General features: G+C 41.8%; 1 protein-coding gene and 1 long non-coding RNA gene across 2 annotated transcripts in view; one reads left to right on the top strand and one right to left on the bottom strand.

Moving 5' to 3' along the window:
- Nucleotides 1–18,591, bottom strand: part of SDC2 (syndecan 2) — a 103,841-nt gene that overhangs the window by 40,135 nt on the left and 45,115 nt on the right. The window lies entirely within an intron of this gene.
- Nucleotides 5,572–10,568, top strand: LOC121042741 (uncharacterized). Its single transcript, XR_005796416.1, has 2 exons — nt 5,572–6,122; nt 10,262–10,568. It is a non-coding gene; the product is annotated as an uncharacterized LOC121042741 (long non-coding RNA).

The raw sequence follows: 18,591 nt of genomic DNA, 5'->3' as shown, positions 1-18,591 counted from the left end.
ACACACACACACACACACACACACACACACACACACACACACACACTCAGCCCTCCCAAAATATAAATGCTCACAGTGGGATTAAAGTATAAAAATTATGAACATGCTTCTCATATTGCAAGGTCAGAATGACTTAAGAAAAAAAAAATAGAGACCACCAATCTCAGGGAAACTAAGCACAACCAGCTAAAACACTTTTTGGTATCGTACATATACTTGTTAGTTGTATCTCATATAAAAGTAGTGAGTACAATAGTTATTATAGGAACTTCTTTAGACAGGTAAAACATGCCCAATTAGAACCTGTTACGGGGGCACCTGGGTGGCTCAGCCAGTTGAGAGCATCTGACTCCTGATTTTGGCTTAGGTCATGATCCCAGGGTCATGGGATCTAGCCCCACACTCAAAGTAGAGCCTGCTTGAGATTCTCTCTCTCCCTCCCTCCCCTGCTGGCTCTCTCTCAACAGAAAAAAAAAAAAAAAAAAGAAAGAATCTGTTAGTATTCACATTTCATTATTTTCCCAGAAATATTGTGAATAGAATTCTTGAAAACACTTTCACACGAATCCTTACCATTCTAACAAATTAGCTGCAGCCTTTGCTTCTGGAGCTACAATACCATTAACAGTTTCCTAACTCTACAGCATTAGGACAAATTAAACTCCCTTAAATAGTCAGGAAATATTTAAAGGCCATGAGAGAGTTTAAGTGTTTAAGTTCATTTACCAAAGTCAACTCCAATGTTCTTACATGAAATGTGTTTTTAAAGTAAAATTCCATATATTTTTAAGAGAAGAATCTAAGAAACCCACAATAAAAATTAGTCAATATAACAGTCAAAATAATATAACCATGATAATCATGATAAAACACCAGACATCTCCTTTTGCTGCTTTATGTCTGTGACACACGTTTATGTCATCCGGGGAAAGTGGGTGCTCACTGCACCCAGGTAAGGTAGACCAGGTAGTCAACATCATCAATGTCAAAAAGGATGGGAGTCGAGGGTCCTACTCAAGATGACACAACTACTAAGTGGCATAAGGGGCAGAAAAGAAGACTGGGGCTCAGTTCTTGTGGTTGGGATGCCCACTGCATTTTTCACTAACAGTATGACTCTCTTGTGGGGTAGCAACTCAGGCATTTCAACCAGTTGCAGAATTTCAACTCCAAAACTTCCAACTCATCGATTCCTCAATTATCCATCCCTAGGCCCCTCCTTCCCACCTGCAGGGGAAACACCATTACATTTCAAATGTCTACAATTTCTTCATAGCAGTTGGCCGTGTGGCCTTTCCAATCAGTTATTTCTAGCCCTTGTTAAAGAAAATGCAGTATTTCCCAATCTATGTGTGATGTAGGTATTACTGGGGTCAGGGAAAATTGAGACACAGCCACGAGGCACCACTCAACACTGTAGTCACAGAAGAGGCTGCTGCCGGGGTCACAGATGTTCAATTCTCTACCCTCGCCACCCTATTTCCCACTTTGTCTCTATCCTCATAGACAAGACCACATATGCATACACTTGTTGAGATTTATATATGTTATATTCTTACATATGTATATCTATCCAAAACTTACTAAACTAAGACTTAACATAAATTCACTTCTTCAGCACAGAAAAACAATGAAGATTCGATAATCCCACAAGACCCCAAGATCTCCTCTAAATCAAAACCTAAGTCAGATTCAAGGTGGCTTTGGGGGTCGGTATGATTTATCAGGACCTCACTGCTCTCACCTATAAAACAAGAGATTGGATTGGAACATCGCTAATAAAACTTTCATCTCTAGAAAAAAATGAAAACATTTTTTAAAAATTGAAAATTCACAAATGGCAAATATCGACTCACTTAACCAGACCAATATTAAATGGGCATCTCCTTTCTAAAACAAACTTCAGAAAAGAGGGCTTAGTGTATTCATGCATAATATTCATATAATTTGCTCATATGGTATCTGTTCATAATGAACTATAACTAAAATACCTGATACATCTCATAACTTTAATGCACATGCTTAATGCATTACAATTTTCCTAAAAATTCCTTTCCTCAATGCATGACTTTAAAAGAATAAATAAATACGCCTGGGCAGAAAAGGATATCTTATTGTTAACTTATCAAAGTGTATGATGCAGAGTGAAGAAGGTACAGAGAATGAATTCAGATATGGCAACAGACAAGTAAGTCAGTGTTCCAAAGGACCACAAAATTCAACTCCAAAAACGAGGGGTGAGGTACTCTTCCCAAAGTGCTGGAAGGGCTAATTTCATCACTTAACTGCCAGCAATAGTAAAACTTGTAAGATGAACCACAGGGGGAAAAAAAATGACGAATCTCAAGGTATTCCCTTGGGAAGTTTTATTTCACTTAGATATCAAAAGTCCAGATATATAAGGGAAATACCTTAGGTACGTTCACCAATCAGAAAGCACTCTTCCAGCTTTCACTTCAGAATCCTTCACGAAAGAAGCCCTGTTAAGTTACAGGTCCTTTCCCTCTCTCTCTGAGGCTAGGCCATAGGCAACCAACACACGCGGTTCTGTGTGCAAGGGGCTGTAGTTGAGGCCAGGAGAATGCAACCTGAATGAGCACAGAAGTGAAAGCTCTTCTAGGAGGTACTGATTACCTTCTAAGGAGTCCCAAATGCCCTACTCAAATCACATTCATGCTTGAACATGCCCTTGCAAAGTTAAAAACACAAAAGTGCCTCTAATAGCCCATAGGCCTAGGCAGGAGCCACGGACCTATGGCCACAGTGCCCTCCTGGCCCTCGTCTCTTGGCCCCACAGGGGGGTACAGGTGGCTTACATTTCCATTTTGAATGAGACAGGGAAATGATGCCTACATTTAACAATAAAACTATAACGTAAGCCTTCTCACCAGGACAACTGGGGACACCGGAGTCTTTAAAAAAAAAAAAAAAGGTCATAATTACCAAGTCATCAAGCTACAACATGCTACAAGACTATGCCTAGGCTGGTCACAGAAGGAACCACCAAGATGCTGGCACAGGTTGGCTAAACCGCTTTTGAAACACAGGCCTGTAGTTTCGTAATTGGCAGTTGACTGGCTGTACGGCCCATTGGTCTGTAATGACAGAGTGTGGTCATCGGTGGCTCACGGATAAATATGGCAAGTATCCTCATCCAATATGTAGAGACGAAACACAAGTATAACCCTTAATTTAACAATGCTTTTACAGGCAAAGGGCCTGTCAGCTGGCACAGATTAAGAGCTTAAAGTATATACATTTTTTTGAGCTCAAAAACATAATTTTAGCACTTTTGTACATAAACTCCAATGCACAGATCTGAATAACTAATGGCCTCCTTAGGAATTAAATTTATCCCCTAGCCTAAATGTATTAAGTATGAACTATAGTACTTCTACATCCAGCTTTTCAAAACTGCTTAGAACAGCGGTTCTCAAGATGCAAGGTAGGGTTACCGGACCACCAACATCAGCACCACACAGACACCTATTAGGACTTAATTCTCAGACCCCACCCTAGACCTGCTGAATCAAAATCTGGGGATGGGGCCCAGCCATCTATGTGGTCGTAAGCCTTCCATGTGGGCCCAATGCACACTAAAGTTTGAGGACCACTAGCTTAGAAGTCTGAAAACAAAGATATAAGAGTGAAAACACAGAAGATATTTACAGGAAATGGAAGGACTAAGAGAACACGAAGAGAACTTGGCTTAGTTAGGAAGCCAAGAGCATGAGGGCGGAGGGCGGGGGGCACTAGAAAAGATGAAGGTTGCTGAAAGCCAGGAGACTGAATGCCAGCCTGGGAAGCCCAAACTTTAACTGGAAATTTTGAGGGCTTGAAAATTTGGGGAGCAAGAAAGAGACCCTAGAAGGTTGGGTTTGGCAGGCCAGATGGAAGACTGTCAAGAAGGCTAATCTAGAGCAAGGCAACAGAATATGGCCAAGGGAGAGATTTATATAATGTCAGCAGTGGAAACTCCAATACGACTTGGCAACAGAGACCTCTTGCTGATACCATTTACAGACACAGCAATGGAAATTAAGTTTGGGAGAAGACGGGCAGATTTTTGCATTTGGTATTTGAGGTACCCACAGGGTGTCCAAGGGAAAATGTCCATCAGGTGGCTGGAATGGTGCGAGAGAAAAGAACACAGAGCCAGAAAAACAAATTGGGGTGACAGGTGTGAAAACGATGGTCTGAAGCCACAAAGTTAAGTATTATTACCGGGGAGAAATATAAAGAAAGAAAGGAATGGAACTCTACTGTGAACATGTCCCCTCTCCCAGTCACTAACACATCACTAAATTAACCTTGGCCTCTACAGGAGAACTATCCAAGTCCCCCACTGGGAAAGAGGGAATTTAGGTTAGCCTACAGCTAAGGAAAGAGAAATGGGATAATTTAAGCACAAAAGCTCTGCTTGAAAACATCCCTAATTTTATTGTAGGTTTCACTAGAAGGAAGAATTGAAGGTGAGGATTACCAATTATATTTGTTTCAATGGAATCCCTGGTTCCAGTGGTTACACAAAATTTTGCTCTAATTATCTTATCAGTTAGAATGAGTATGTTAGGGCCGAGGAGCCTGCAGAAGAGGAGGAGGTGAGGACTGGATTCACCGTTATTCCAGTAATGCAGACCCTCTCCCTTTCACTCTGAAAACAAGGACTCCTTTTCTCAAACTTGCAGAGCTACTGACACCCACCGGGAGTGCCCTCCATGCCAGCCCCCTACCATCCAGGCTCCCCAGGCAGACCATCACCTTCAGAAATCCTGCCAAGGGCAAGCAAGGCAGCAGCCCCATTGGAGATGCCACCTCTGTCCGGTTGGTAATCCTTACATCACGAAAAGGCTGCGGCCCAGGCATGAACCCACATAAACACAGTCAACCAATCTTTGAGAAAGGACTAAAGGCAATATAATGGAGAAAAAAGTAGTCTTTTTGACAAATGGTGCTGGAACAGCTGGACACCCACTTGCAAAAAAAAACAAAAACTCCCAAAACAAAACAAAACACCAACAAAACAAGGCCAGATAGACTTTACACCCTTTATAAAAATTAACTCAAAATGGATCAAAGACCTAGGGGCACCTGAGTGGCTCAGTCAGTTAAATGCCTGACTCTGGATTTCAGTTCAGGTTATGATCTCAGAGTTCATGAGTTCAAGCCCCCCAAGTCGGGCTCTTAGCTGACAGTGTGGAGCCTGCTTGGGATTCTCTGTCTCCCTCTCTCTGTCCCTTCCCTGCTCACACCCTATCTCTCACTCTCAAAAATAAACAAACATTAAAAAAAAAAATGGATCAGGGTGCCTACGTGCCTCAGTCGGTTAAGCTTCCAACTCTTGATTTTGGCTCAGGTCATGATCTCAAAGTCATGAGATCAAGTTCCACATCAGGCTCTGTGCTCGTTCTCTCTTTCTCTCAATAAATAAGTAAACTTTTTTTTTTTTTTTAATGGATCACAGACCTAAATGTAAAACACAAAACTATAAAACTCCTAGAAAATAACATTGGACAATATCTAAATGACCTTGGGTATGACAATGACATCTAATTTTTAATGTTATTTAAGCATAGTAGACACACAATTTATATCAGTTTTAGGTATACAACATAGTGATTTGACACATCTATAATGTTATGCCATGCTCACCTCAAGTGTAGCTACTGTCTGTCACCATGCAATGCCATTACAATATCACGGACGGTAGTCCCTATGCTGTGCTTTATTCCTGTGACTCAGTCATTCCACAACCGAAAGCTTCAGCCTCTCCCCTTCACCCATTTTGCCCAACCCTCCGTCCCCCTTCCTTCTGACAACCATCAGTTTGTTCTCTGTACTTATAAGTCTGATTCTGTTTTTTGTTTATTCATTTGTTTTGTTTTTTTTAGATTCCACACAAGTGAACTCATATGGTCTATGACGATGACTTTTTAGATACAACACTAAAAGCAGGATCCACTGCTTAGGAATAACTGATAAGATAGACTTCATTAAAATTAAAAACTTCTGCTCTGCAAAAGACACTGCCAGGAAAATAAGAAAACAAACCACATACTGAAAGAAAATATTTGCAGAAGACAGATCTGATAAAGGACTGTTCTCTCAAGGCTGTGCAGCATGTGGGATCTTCCTTCTTATTTGACAGGGGCCACCTGGCCACTCTTCGTTTGGCTTTCACCCCACCTTTTCTCCCTGTCCCAAACCTCTGAGATCTGTTCTTAGTTTGATCCTTTTACCACGGGTGCCCAAACAACTTCCCATAACAGTGCATTTCAAATTAAGGAAAGTAAGCAGGAAACCAGAACTGGTAAGGAAGAAATCTGCTTTGTAGACACGGTAAGAACTTCTCTATTAAATCTATTGAGAAGGGGCGCCTGGGTGGCTCAGTCAGTTGAGCATCTGACTTTGGCTCAGGTCATGATCTCACAGTTGGTCAGTTTGAGCCCCACATCAGGCTCTGTGCTGACAGCTCAGAGCATGAAGCCTGCTTCAGATTCAAGGTCTCCCCCTCTCTCTGCCCTTCCCCTGCTTGTGCTCGGTCTCTCTGCCTCTCAAAAATGAATACATGTTAAAAAAAAAAAAAACTTAAAAAAAGAATCCATTGCGGGATGCTGCACCATCGGGCCATTTAACAGGTATGAGATAAACAGCAGTGTTATCGAGTGGCCTGTGAGTAACAGCTATCTGGAGAATCAACTCAATCAAGGCCATCCCACTCACCTTGTAAGTGAGGCTGTTGTGAATTCCCACTTCCCACTGGTCCTTTCGGAATGCGATGCTAGTTTATACAAGGGTTCTAAAATGTGCAGGCTGGAGGGGCATTACTTGCAATATGAAAGATACTCTGGTTGCTTGTTCTTCCTCTTGCCAGCTCTTCCAGAGATTACTTCTCAATGTGAGATGTAGGTGCATTTCTGTGCCTAGATCAGTATCCACCTTGCTTGGCCAAACACATGTACACTTTTACATGGATGTTACGAACTGGACAGTAAACATACTTCTGGCTGATGGCTGTGTTTTCCTGTCAATGTGCCGGACTGCTCGCTCCAGCTCTGAAGCATCATTTTATCTCTCTTTTAAAAGACCAAGGGCCCTTAACCTGGTAGGTAGGGAGTGTAGGGATGGTTTTAAGGGATCCACGAACCTCCTGATTTTTTAAAAATAAAATCAAGTGTGCGTGCATAGCTTTCATCAGATTCTCCAAGGGGCTTGTGATCCAAAAATAGTTTAAGTACTACCATCCTGGGTTATACCTGGAAACACAAATATGTCTTCCATGCTGAAAGTCAAACCCTGAAGTCACAGGAACAACAAAAAATCTACCCCGTCACATCCAAACATTTGTTATGCATCCTATTATGTCCCACCAACTATTTTAAAGGATTAATATTTGATACCCTTTAATAATTCAGTGGAACAATTAACTGTGGAGCAATTAACTCCTGTAGCACTTCACAAAACACACCCACATAAATATCCTTTAGTCTTCACCAATTGGGAAGTAGATATTATCCACATTTTAAAGAGATGCAAGCAGACTTCACAAAGTTAAGAAATTTTCTCAAGGTCACAGAACTAGTAAACTGGGGTTTGAACCTAGGTTGCCTGATGCCAAAGTCTGTGGTAACATTTGGTATACTGGTTAAAAAAAAAAAAAAAAATCAAGTGGACTACAGAAACAAATTTTATTAGTGGTTGCCCAGAGCTAGAGGGGTGGGGGGAAAGGAGGTGAAAACTGCAGGGTGTGGTGTGGGGGGCAGCGACTGCTAATGGATACAGGGATTTGGGAGGGGTGGGGAAGGGAACTTTGATGGAAAATTCTAGAATTAGATTGTGGTGATGGCTGCATAGCTCTGAATATATTAAAAACCACTGAGTTGTATACTTTTTGAATGGCGAGATTGTATGGTATGTGAATTATATCTCAAAGAGGCTGTTAAACCAACTGAAAATTGAGCGGGGGGAATGAATGATACTTTGTCATCTTTAAGATCAAAATTAATACCAACTCAAAAAAACTCGCATCTGGTCCTATGTGAAGCTATAAAGGCTTCATATAAGTCCAGGTGCTTTGTTTCCCCAAGTATTTGATTCATTTCACACTGGAAAGTTTGGTAATTAACTGGAAGAGAAAAGTTGGCTTAGTAATCCTGGACTAGAGCCAACGTGGTGAGAATTCAGCTGAAGAACTCTCGAGTTTCATCAATCTGCCTTCCTATAAAACAGGGATGATTGCACTGCTTATTTGCACTCTAACTTAGAGAAGTATGAACCATGGTTTCATTCTCCACTTCTCTCTTCAGAGATCTTCAATAGCCTCTTATTACTTATCTTATTAAATCCCAAACCCCCTCCCTGGCCCCATACTCCACCTCATTTCCCACCTTCTACCAACAACTCCACAAGGTGGTCACCCACGCTCACTGTCCACACTCAACTGCATCTCCAAGTGAACAGAGATTCTCCAGCAGTCCCTTCCTTTCTCCCGTCTAGCTGTCAAAATCCTAGATCCCTTAAGCCCCACCTCAGATTTCCCCTCCTCCTTGGCCATTCAGCCTCGACTCCCCTCTCCTGTCATCATATCCCACCTGGTCCCCACTGGCTCTTGTGTCAAATGATGCAACCTTGTTTCCACAGTTATTCCTTGGGGAGACCCCACATAGCAGCAGTTACCCCCAGACTGAGCATGAAGTAGATAACTTTAGCCGTTAGACTACCATGAGGAGATTTAACTCCGCAGTTCCAAGAAGTCATGGAGAAACAGTCTAAAAAATAAATCAGTTCCTCCACTAGCAATTCATAAAATACTCTGGATGTTGCCTTAATATGGGACTTTGAAGATAATGAATGCACTGATTTCCGAGTTTTCCACTGAAGTGCTTGACTAATTTATATCACTTAGTTATTCACACAGTAAGAAGTTTCATTAGATTTGTGGAAATGCTTCAAAAATGGGTATTTGGTTTACATGGACTTATCCCATTGAAAAATTACATTCAGTCATTCAGTCACTAAATATTTCAGAGCACCCACTAAGTGTCAGGAACGTTCGTCAACAAACCCTAAGCCCATCTCAGGAGATAAAATCCAAAAATCCTTTGTCATGTTTACTTTGAAAAGAACTCTTCCACACACGTCAAGGGTGTAGGTGAAGACCACGGCCAACACAAGCATTCACAGAGGCAACAATACCTACCCACTGGAGGCCCGTCAGTTGTCTGCCACGAGACCATCAGCCATCTCTTTAGCCTAAGCATTGTTCCTACTTACCCAACTCTTGAGCTGGAATTGCAGATTCCCTTCTCCCTTCCCAAGAACCAGGGCCAATCTAGTTGTTTTCCTCTCAACCCATCTCCACCCACCAGAAAAGCAGCATGTCTGAACCCTAGCAAACCATTTCTAAATGACACACAGCTCTACCCTACACTTATAATCTCTTCAACCGCCAAAAACAGAATGGTCCCTTCTCTCAGACGGGTTTCATGCAATTAGAACTGCTCTAACTACTCATGCATACCAATTACGGGCTTTATTTACAAAGTACACTGAGTGTAGAAAAAGTTTAGACATGCCCTGACATCTATCCTCAGGATCAGTTTAATGTACTTGTATTCTTCCTGTACTTATGTATCTTCTTTAAAAAAAAAAAAAAAAAAAATCCAGCCTGGCATTTCAGGACCTTCCTACTACACAACACAGGTATCATGTTCTTGGGTTTGGGGCAAGTATCAAACAGATAAAAATACCATGCTGGAAGAAACAGCACCGTTCTTCTATGAAGACACCAACTGACCAGACACATGGCAAAACTGATACTAAAATAATCCTAAAATTGCTTAAAAGTGTGTGTGCACGGGGGTGGGGGGGATTGCATAACCAAACAGGAAGGAGCATTTTTCTTTTAAACATAATAAAATGTCTTACCACAGCTGGTTTATATATAGTTAACTTCTCAAATCAGCTCCAAAGAAGAGAACGTAATGGCGAGAAATCGGAAATAACATTACAAAAATAACCCACATCATAAGCTTTCTAGTTCAAGTAGGATGTCCACGCATGTCACCTAATCACATTTGAATATATGTGTATGACAGTCTGAGAATTCACTCCAAACAAACTATATTTTAACAAGCAAGCCCAGGAGGAAGTTGAGAGGTCTAGCTTTTACTAGGTTTGACGATTTATTGTAGCTCAACCTGGAAATATACTATTCTTAGACCAAGAGAAAATTTATACTATCTCAAACCTTTCTTTGCAGCAAAGAAGCATGCGGATTTGTACGGATGCCTCAACTTGTAGGTCAATAAAGGGAGTTTGAAAGATGAACAAAGAAAGGTGACTGGTGCAGAAAATGCTATTAAATCTGAAGAGTAAGTTTTGTCCAGAGTAACTGAGAAGTGGCCTCATTCTTGAAAATTTCTAAGACCGGAAAGCATTATACACCAAAGAGAACAACTTTAACTCTAGCCCACTTTATTAAACTCCACCAGTGACACACATTCACGTTTCAATGTTTATGCAGCTGCCCTAAATAAATACTAATATTTGTTATCTGTGTGCTTTTACCTGGGGGCTTCCAGTAACTAATTAAATCATCCTCGTTGCTCTGTAAACATGAAGCAATGCTAAGATGGAGAACCAAGAGCCACAGCACTTCACGCCCTGTCCCCCACTCAATAAATATCGGTTAAGTGATTGGTATTAGGACTAAGCAAAATAAAGGAGTTCTACTTTGGTCAAATCTGAGTGTTCTACCAGTTCCTCTTAATGGACATTAACGGAAGCTCACAGGCTCCCCATTATTCTAATGGCTTAAGAAAGGAGACAAAGTCTCTATCATTCATTCATCGGTCCATTCATCCAGACACGTGAGCCCTCTTAATGTGCCAAGCACCATGCCAGGGTTGAGAACAGAATAGGAGTGCACTGTAGATTTTTAAAACTAGAGTTTTGTTTTCCCCATGCTTCTGCATCCCTACAAATAGGATGTCGGTATCCTGGCTCAGGCGTCCAGTGAAGAGTGTGATGAGGCTGGTCCCTGCCACAAGTTCTCCTTCTTGCATTCCACTCTGACCCAGTGACATCCAAATGCACCAGTGAAATCTCCTCAAGCCTTTGCTTGTACGCTCCATCCTGAGTCCAATGAAGGCGCTTGCCCAGGGGACCTCATTCTCTCCAGCTCCCCACCTGCTTGGCTGAGCTTGCTTCCTGGGCACTCACATGGCCCTTTGCATGGCACGTCTTGCCACCCCTTTCTAGGACCTGCGAGTGTAACAACTCCTTTAATTGCATCTGTGTCTCCGAGTAGAATTTCTGTAGTCACGTTGGAATGAATTCCATTTACAACACAGGGTGCAAAACTGGACAAAGTCCCCATGCTTCTCAAGCTTGCTCTAATCGGGGAGGCAACCAAATGCCAGAAAAATAGCCCACAGAGGTAACTGCTTTCATGGAGAGAGGAGCGGAGTTAAGACCATGCAGAGTGGGGGTGGGGGGCTGGAGGGTTGGTCAAAAAAACATTTGCAGAGGCCTGAAGGACAACCAGCCTTCAGTGGGGGAGGAAGGAAAGGGAGAAGGACGAGCAAGGAGAGAGAAGAGAGCTACAGGTAGACAGCCACTTATGCAAACCACCCTTTGCCCCCTTCCCCCGCCCCACTGGAGGAAGTGGAATCTGCAGGAGAAGCTCAGGAAAGCTGTCAGGCTGCGGCTGGCTACTGAATGGCGCGAGGGCAGGGTACACATGGGGTGGGGAGACAGGGACCAGTAGTGCCTTGAGGATATGTCTTTATCTTAGCATTAAAAAGAGGAAAATCAAAACCACAGAGCTTTGCAGGGCACATTAGAAAATGGACTGGATTCCAAATCAACCCAAGGCCCAAGTTTCAGTTCAAAAACAGGCTGGTGGCATTCAATCTGGCCTCTGTCCCATTCAGACTGTCAGCTGAAGACACGAACACCCATATCCGAGCACCCCTGTGAGGAATGAACTAGGTAAAAGTATGTGAAACTGCTTTGTAAAGTATCTGGAAAATTAACAGCATTGTAAGATTAAAGATTATTTTTAATTAAGGGCTGGAACATAAACCACGATCTGCACAAAGTCTACTTTTTTCCTTTTAATTAGGAAACATGTGCCCAAAGATGATATCATTTTAAGAGTAATGCTCTCATATTTGTGATTCAATGAAGGGAATGATATTCACAGAACTCGAGACTTTAATAAAGTTTGGATTTTAATCTGCATGATGACCCTTTACAAATGGAGGGCAGGCTGCTCAGATACTCCTATATATTATATTTCAATACACCAGAATCTTGTATCTTAAATAATCACCACGTAAAGCTCCTTAGGAAAAATATCCTGGGTAAAAATCCAGAATTGTGGGTAATCAATCAATTACCTCATTATATAGAGAGCTTGGAGCCAAACCAGACAGATTATGAATCTTTATATAAAATTAAACGCAAATAAGTTGAAAATACAAGTAGCTCTCATGGTCTGAAGGCAATATTCTAAAGTAGAGCAATAAAGCATAAAGAGAAGAATAGATTTGTGACTCTTTATGATGGACAAACGGCTGTATTACCTACTCTGTTATTGGTGTGTGCAGTTCTTGCCTCCAAAAAAATACCAAGGGAAAAAAAAAAGAGGAAGGTGCTTTAAAACTGATGTTGGTATAAGTGTAGCTTATCTCTACAACTTCCTACTACCCTTATCTCTTCTGAAAAGGAAGTTACTAAAGCAATCAAACTTGGCAAGAGTAATGACTCAAAACACAAACAAAAAACAAAAACAAAAGCAAGAACTAGGCAACTTATATATTAAAACATATACCTTCCAGTCATTTATAGTTACAATTGCTGGAGGTCTCTTCAATTTAAAAACATTTTTTAATTTTTTTAAATTTTAAAAATTTTAAAATTTTAAAAATCAAAATAACCAAACCGTATGCAATTTTATAAAAATGCATTCTCCTATACAACCTATATGGATACATATACTTATAGATTACTTATATCAAAATCAAATGCCTGTGATATTTTCTGAAATTCATCCCGGTTTATAGGGCTTGAGTCTATTTTCAAAGGATGCCTCACAAAACACATTTTTCTCCCAAATATTCATCAAATGAAACTTATTTTATGTTTTTTAGCAAATTCCCCCCTCAGTGTAAAAGCATTTTATAAAATCAGGCTGTCAGATGTCTGCATCATTTTAAAATCTGAAACTTGTAGTTTATACAACCCCCCCCCAAGATGAGAACTGGTTTCTCTTCATCAGTCTGATTATAAAAATAGCTAATCAAGAATTCCTGAAATACCTACAATTCCTTTTCATTCAATACCAGAAAACTCTTATAAGCTTAATGACTAGAGAAGCATTACTCCGTAACAAAGGCAAGATGCTTCAAGACTCCACAGGAATTTCATCATTCCAATTCTCTGAACACGGCAGGGAGGGGATACCATGCTCTATGAAAAGTTAACCAAATATACTAAACACCTGTAAAGTGTCTCTTCTAAAGAACCACAGAACCAAGAAAAAAAAAAATGGAGAGGGTTCAAAAACAGTAGAACACTATTTTTAATCCCATTAGAATTCAGTGACAAAAACCTAAAACCTCCTTTGTCCTTTTCAGTCTTTTTTTTTTTTTAATTTTTTTTCAACGTTTATTTATTTTTGGGACAGAGAGAGACAGAGCATGAACGGGGGAGGGGCAGAGAGAGAGGGAGACACAGAATCGGAAACAGGCTCCAGGCTCTGAGCCATCAGCCCAGAGCCCGACGCGGGGCTCGAACTCACGGACCGCGAGATCGTGACCTGGCTGAAGTCGGACCCTTAACCGACTGCGCCACCCAGGCGCCCCTGTCCTTTTCAGTCTTGAATGAAGAGGAAGACAGTCTGTAAGTGGAACTACTAGAAAAGTCTGTTCAAGAAAAACTTACGACTGGACAATGATACTGGATCAGAATAAACAGACACAGCGCACACCAAACGGATTGAATGAATCAATCAATTTTTTAAAAAGGCAAAGCACAAACTGATTTTATGTCAGAAGACTGACTTGATAGGATTCCTTCCTTGGAGACGTTGGATAGAATTCAAACAAATGTACAGTAACAACAAAGCACCATTTACTTCTCTCTCAATTTCAAAACCCACACTTGCCAAGATCAATAATGTGGAATATAATTCAAGAACTTTAATATATCAAAACAAAAGAGGGAAAGAAGTTTCTCGGGGCTTCTGGATAGAATATAATCCCAAGACGGAGCTCAGAGTAAAAACAAGCCAGAGTTACATATTAGATACTAGAATCTGTATCTCATTCCTCATTTCACCTAGAGCCTCAAACATTAACTGGAACAGGGTCTGGCTAAAGCAGGGGTTTGGGCCACACCTAGCGGGAGAAGCAAGCCAAAAGTACATACCAATGTGGCCCAGCTTCTTTGATTTTGATATAAACGGCCCAGATGCTGAAGTAGGTAATTTGTTACTTTCCCCCAAACCAGAAGACATCCAAGCCTTCCAGGGAGGCAGCAAGAACTGGCATCTCTTCCCACCAATCAAGTCCTGACTCATGGGGCATATATCCTGCACCCTAAGAATGAACACAGGCTGATCTTGTTCAAGAAAAAGGAAAGAGGAAAAGAAGATTTGAAGGAAGATGAAGATATCTGAGAACATCTATTCCAAGAAAAAGGAAATGGTCGCAAGAGGGCTTGGCATCCGAGCTCACAGCATTGGATTCAGAGGGCAAGAAGAGAAAGTCCCAGAGCACTGGGGTCTGCCAAATGCCCTGTGTAAATCACATCTTTTTCCTTGGCAGCTCTCCTCCGAAGATTCAGAAATGACCTTCCTATCTCATAAATGATCAAATTCAATCACCTGAAAAGCCCATCAGAATCCAAAATTAAGCACCCTGAAACTAGCCTACACTTGCTAATGAGAAGTACAGTAGGTAAAGGGCCAGACTTTGGAGCCCTCTTTAGATGGGTTAATTTCTGGTTCCACCAGACCTGGGCGAGTTACTTAACCACTCTGTGTCTGTCTGGTTAATTCACCTACAAACTGGGGCTAAAATAGTATACCTGCCTTCTAAGATGGCCAGGAGGACTCCATGAACTAACAAACACAGATTGCTTAGAATAGCAGTTTGGCACAAAGTAAGCAATACATCGTGTTAGTTATTAGTAATTACTTACTGAGGAAATGGTCTGTTTTAAACTGTTTTATACTGTCCCATGAAGAAGAGATGGGTTTAATTAGGAAAATTATAACCACGGGCAGATTTGCTCGCTTAATCTCAATTAGTGGGTGAGATGTGAATTTCTGGGGGCTTATAGAAAGAAGGTGATGCAGCCCAGAGCAAGGGGATGACAGGGCTCTTCTGCATCTACACCACCTACCTAGGCTAGGAATAGGCCAAAGAAATGCCCCCTGGGAGAAGGGCCTGAATGAAGTAGAAGCTCCCCACAGACAGTTAGCCACCGTTCCAGCAGCCCTGCTCATCAACAGGACTTGGGTGAGCATGGTAATCCCCGGCTGAGCAAGTTCCAAGTTTTCCTCAACAGGGACTTGTGAGCTGTGTACACCTGGGGGCCTTATCAGACACAGGATCATGGACACTGTGGGTAGGAACCAAGAGCTGACTTGTCAAACCAGGACTAGAAAAAAGATCAGGACACCCATCAACAGGAAGCAATTGGACTCTTCTCACCCATCAGTGAAAGCTACACACGAGGCTTCTGGGGGTTCTAGAGACTGAAGAGGAATAATCACAGAGGGCACTAGATGGTCACGATTGGCCAGTTTAAGAATCACTGCGGCATACTTCAATGGAACATTTTTTATTTTCTAATAAAACGTGCCTAGAAAAGGGAGGTCAGGGGCCTTGTTTCAGGCTGTCTTACTAAATGATTTCCCCAGGACCTGTGTGTTGGGTGGGAATCAGCCCAAGTCAACAGATATGTGATACACACGTAAAGGAGGAGTATTGAAACTCCTTTTTCATGAGCATTTTTGACACAAGTGCTGTGTCAGTAACGATGAACTGTCAGCCATTAAACTTTCGTTGTCAGTGGAATTTCTCTCTCTCTGGGAATGATGGTCAGCATCCTCCATACATCAACTGTTTGAATTAAACTATCTTCTATCCAAAATCCTAGACTCAGACTGGGCCAGCCATCCAATCTTCCATTTTATTTCAACTTTTACATCATACGGCATACTTACTCATCAATATTGGTCTTTGCCAAACTTTTTAGGTTCCCATTTTCATAGAAACAGAGAGGTCCCCACACTGTGCTGCCTGTATCTGGGGAGACCCAGAAAGCCCGAGTGTAAGTTTCAAACCTAAAAGAGAAAACCATCTCCAAAGGGGAACCGGATTTCAAAACTGATGAATTTGAAAAGTTATTCTATCTATTTTCACCTGAAAGGATAGTATACGTGTCACTACATTTACAAAGGTTTCTAGGCTCTGGTTCCACATAAAGAAATAGATCTTGTTTTTAACAATGCTCATTAAATTTCGAGAAATCAAATTCAATGGTAAACACTTCTTGAATCCCTACACAAAGGCATTTCAGGGTGTGCAGACATGTGACTGACTGTTCCAGCTCTCAGGAGAGAGACTGACAGGATTTTTAAAGCTCTATTTTCCTTGACGGGAGGCACAAAGATCAGCCCAAGAAGATCCTCTAAACAAGGAGAAACAAAGGGCCAATAATAAACATCCCCCCAAATTACTGGCTTCAAAGACCTAGTAGGTGAAGAACAACTGGTTCTATCTGCCAGCTATAGTAGTTATATACCTATAATTGGTTCTATTTCATACCTAGACCTGGTTCTGCACACCAGCTATATTAAGCTAGATTAGTGCTTCTCAGTGTTCCTGTTACTAGGAAGGAACTTCCTCTCTCTCAGTAGCTGATAGGCCACTCATTTCTCTAAAAGCTGCTCAGTTCCTGGCAGCTGCTGGACAGTTCTCCGAGATCAAGGCTTCAGTCCCATATTCAGAGTTAACAGGTACGATTTTTGTTATTCACATCAACGTCTCCCATATCCTGCAAGACACCCTCAAAGTCCGAGTCTTCAGAGCTTCTCAGGGGGCTTGTAATTCAAGAATAGGAAACACAGGCAAACCTAAGGGAAAAAAGGTTGTGTCTGTTCTTCCCCCAACTTCCCCCCCCCATCACACACACACACACCCCTATGTCAAGTCCTCTGGTTGGAGGAGGGTGAGCAATGCAAAGAAGGAAAATGGGGGAAAGTTTGGAAATTCCCGAAATTGTTCATAAAGAACACATTTTCCTAAAATTTGCTTAAGAAACTGAGTGTCTCGATTTCAGTATCAGGGTTTTCTGTTAAACACTCAGTTTTGGGGCGCCTGGGTGGCGCAGTCGGTTAAGCGTCCGACTTCAACCAGGTCACGATCTCGCGGCCCGTGAGTTCGAGCCCCGCGTCGGGCTCTGGGCTGATGGCTCAGAGCCTGGAGCCTGTTTCCGATTCTGTGTCTCCCTCTCTCTCTGCCCCTCCCCCGTTCATGCTCTGTCTCTCTCTGTCCCAAAAATAAATAAACGTTGAAAAAAAAAAATTAAAAAAAAAAAACCACTCAGTTTTTAGATTCATATACTTGGACTACCAAAGAAATGTTTCTGACAGATGTAATTTGCTATATGTGAGATAAAAGATACACAGGCACATTTGATTTTTATTTGCCAGAACGGTGATAAGAGAAAATTTTATACAAACACAATCTGCTGCAAAAACTCATTAAATAGAATGCTTGCTTCACATGTGCACTGTTTTCTAGGACATTCTAGGAAGTTATGTCTCCCACGCAGAGTTGGGGTCAGAGCTCTTTTACTGCCACGGTCCTACTTACCAACCAAAATGGACATCAAGACTGTGAAGTGCGCAGCCTTCAAAGTCTGCAAATTCCTTGTTTTGTGTTCACTGCAAAGCAGATTCTCAATGTTAAAACTGGCAGTCTATTAAAGAGAAGGCTCAGACCAGGAATTTCATTCATCCATTTCTAGTCCTAGCTACTTCCAGTAGGTCCTTAATATTCAGGAATATCCCTGCCACTTCAAGAACTAAAAAAGGAAGCCCTAACATGAGGGGCTAAAACAGAGGTTAAAGCAAGTGGAAGGTGACACCAGGCTCACTCCAGTCTCAAGACTGCCTTGAGGTGAGAAGAATTCCCTCTGTCAGGATGAATCACATCAGAAATCTGCAACAAAAAGCACTTGGGACTCTTGGAACTTTCTTCCTCCTTTACCTTTCATGTTTGGGAAAACACAAATACTTCATATCTCAACTATCTTCATTACCACTATTAGTAACATCTATAAAAGCTGCATTAAAACTTTGCATCGAAATTCAAACCAGGACCCACACCAAATCCACTCAGATATTAAGAAAAGAAGGCAGGGGCGGCTGGGTGGCGCAGTCGGTTAAGCGTCCGACTTCAGCCAGGTCACGATCTTGCGGTCTGTGAGTTCGAGCCCCGCGTCAGGCTCTGGGCTGATGGCTCAGAGCCTGGAGCCTGTTTCCGATTCTGTGTCTCCCTCTCTCTCTGC

The sequence above is a fragment of the Herpailurus yagouaroundi genome, unplaced genomic scaffold, assembly GCF_014898765.1.
Source record: "Herpailurus yagouaroundi ecotype Mexico unplaced genomic scaffold, PumYag 186, whole genome shotgun sequence".
Lineage (NCBI taxonomy): Eukaryota > Metazoa > Chordata > Mammalia > Carnivora > Felidae > Herpailurus > Herpailurus yagouaroundi.
The sequence above is the reverse complement of the archived record's forward strand: the minus strand, read 5'-3'. Positions and strand labels throughout refer to the sequence as shown.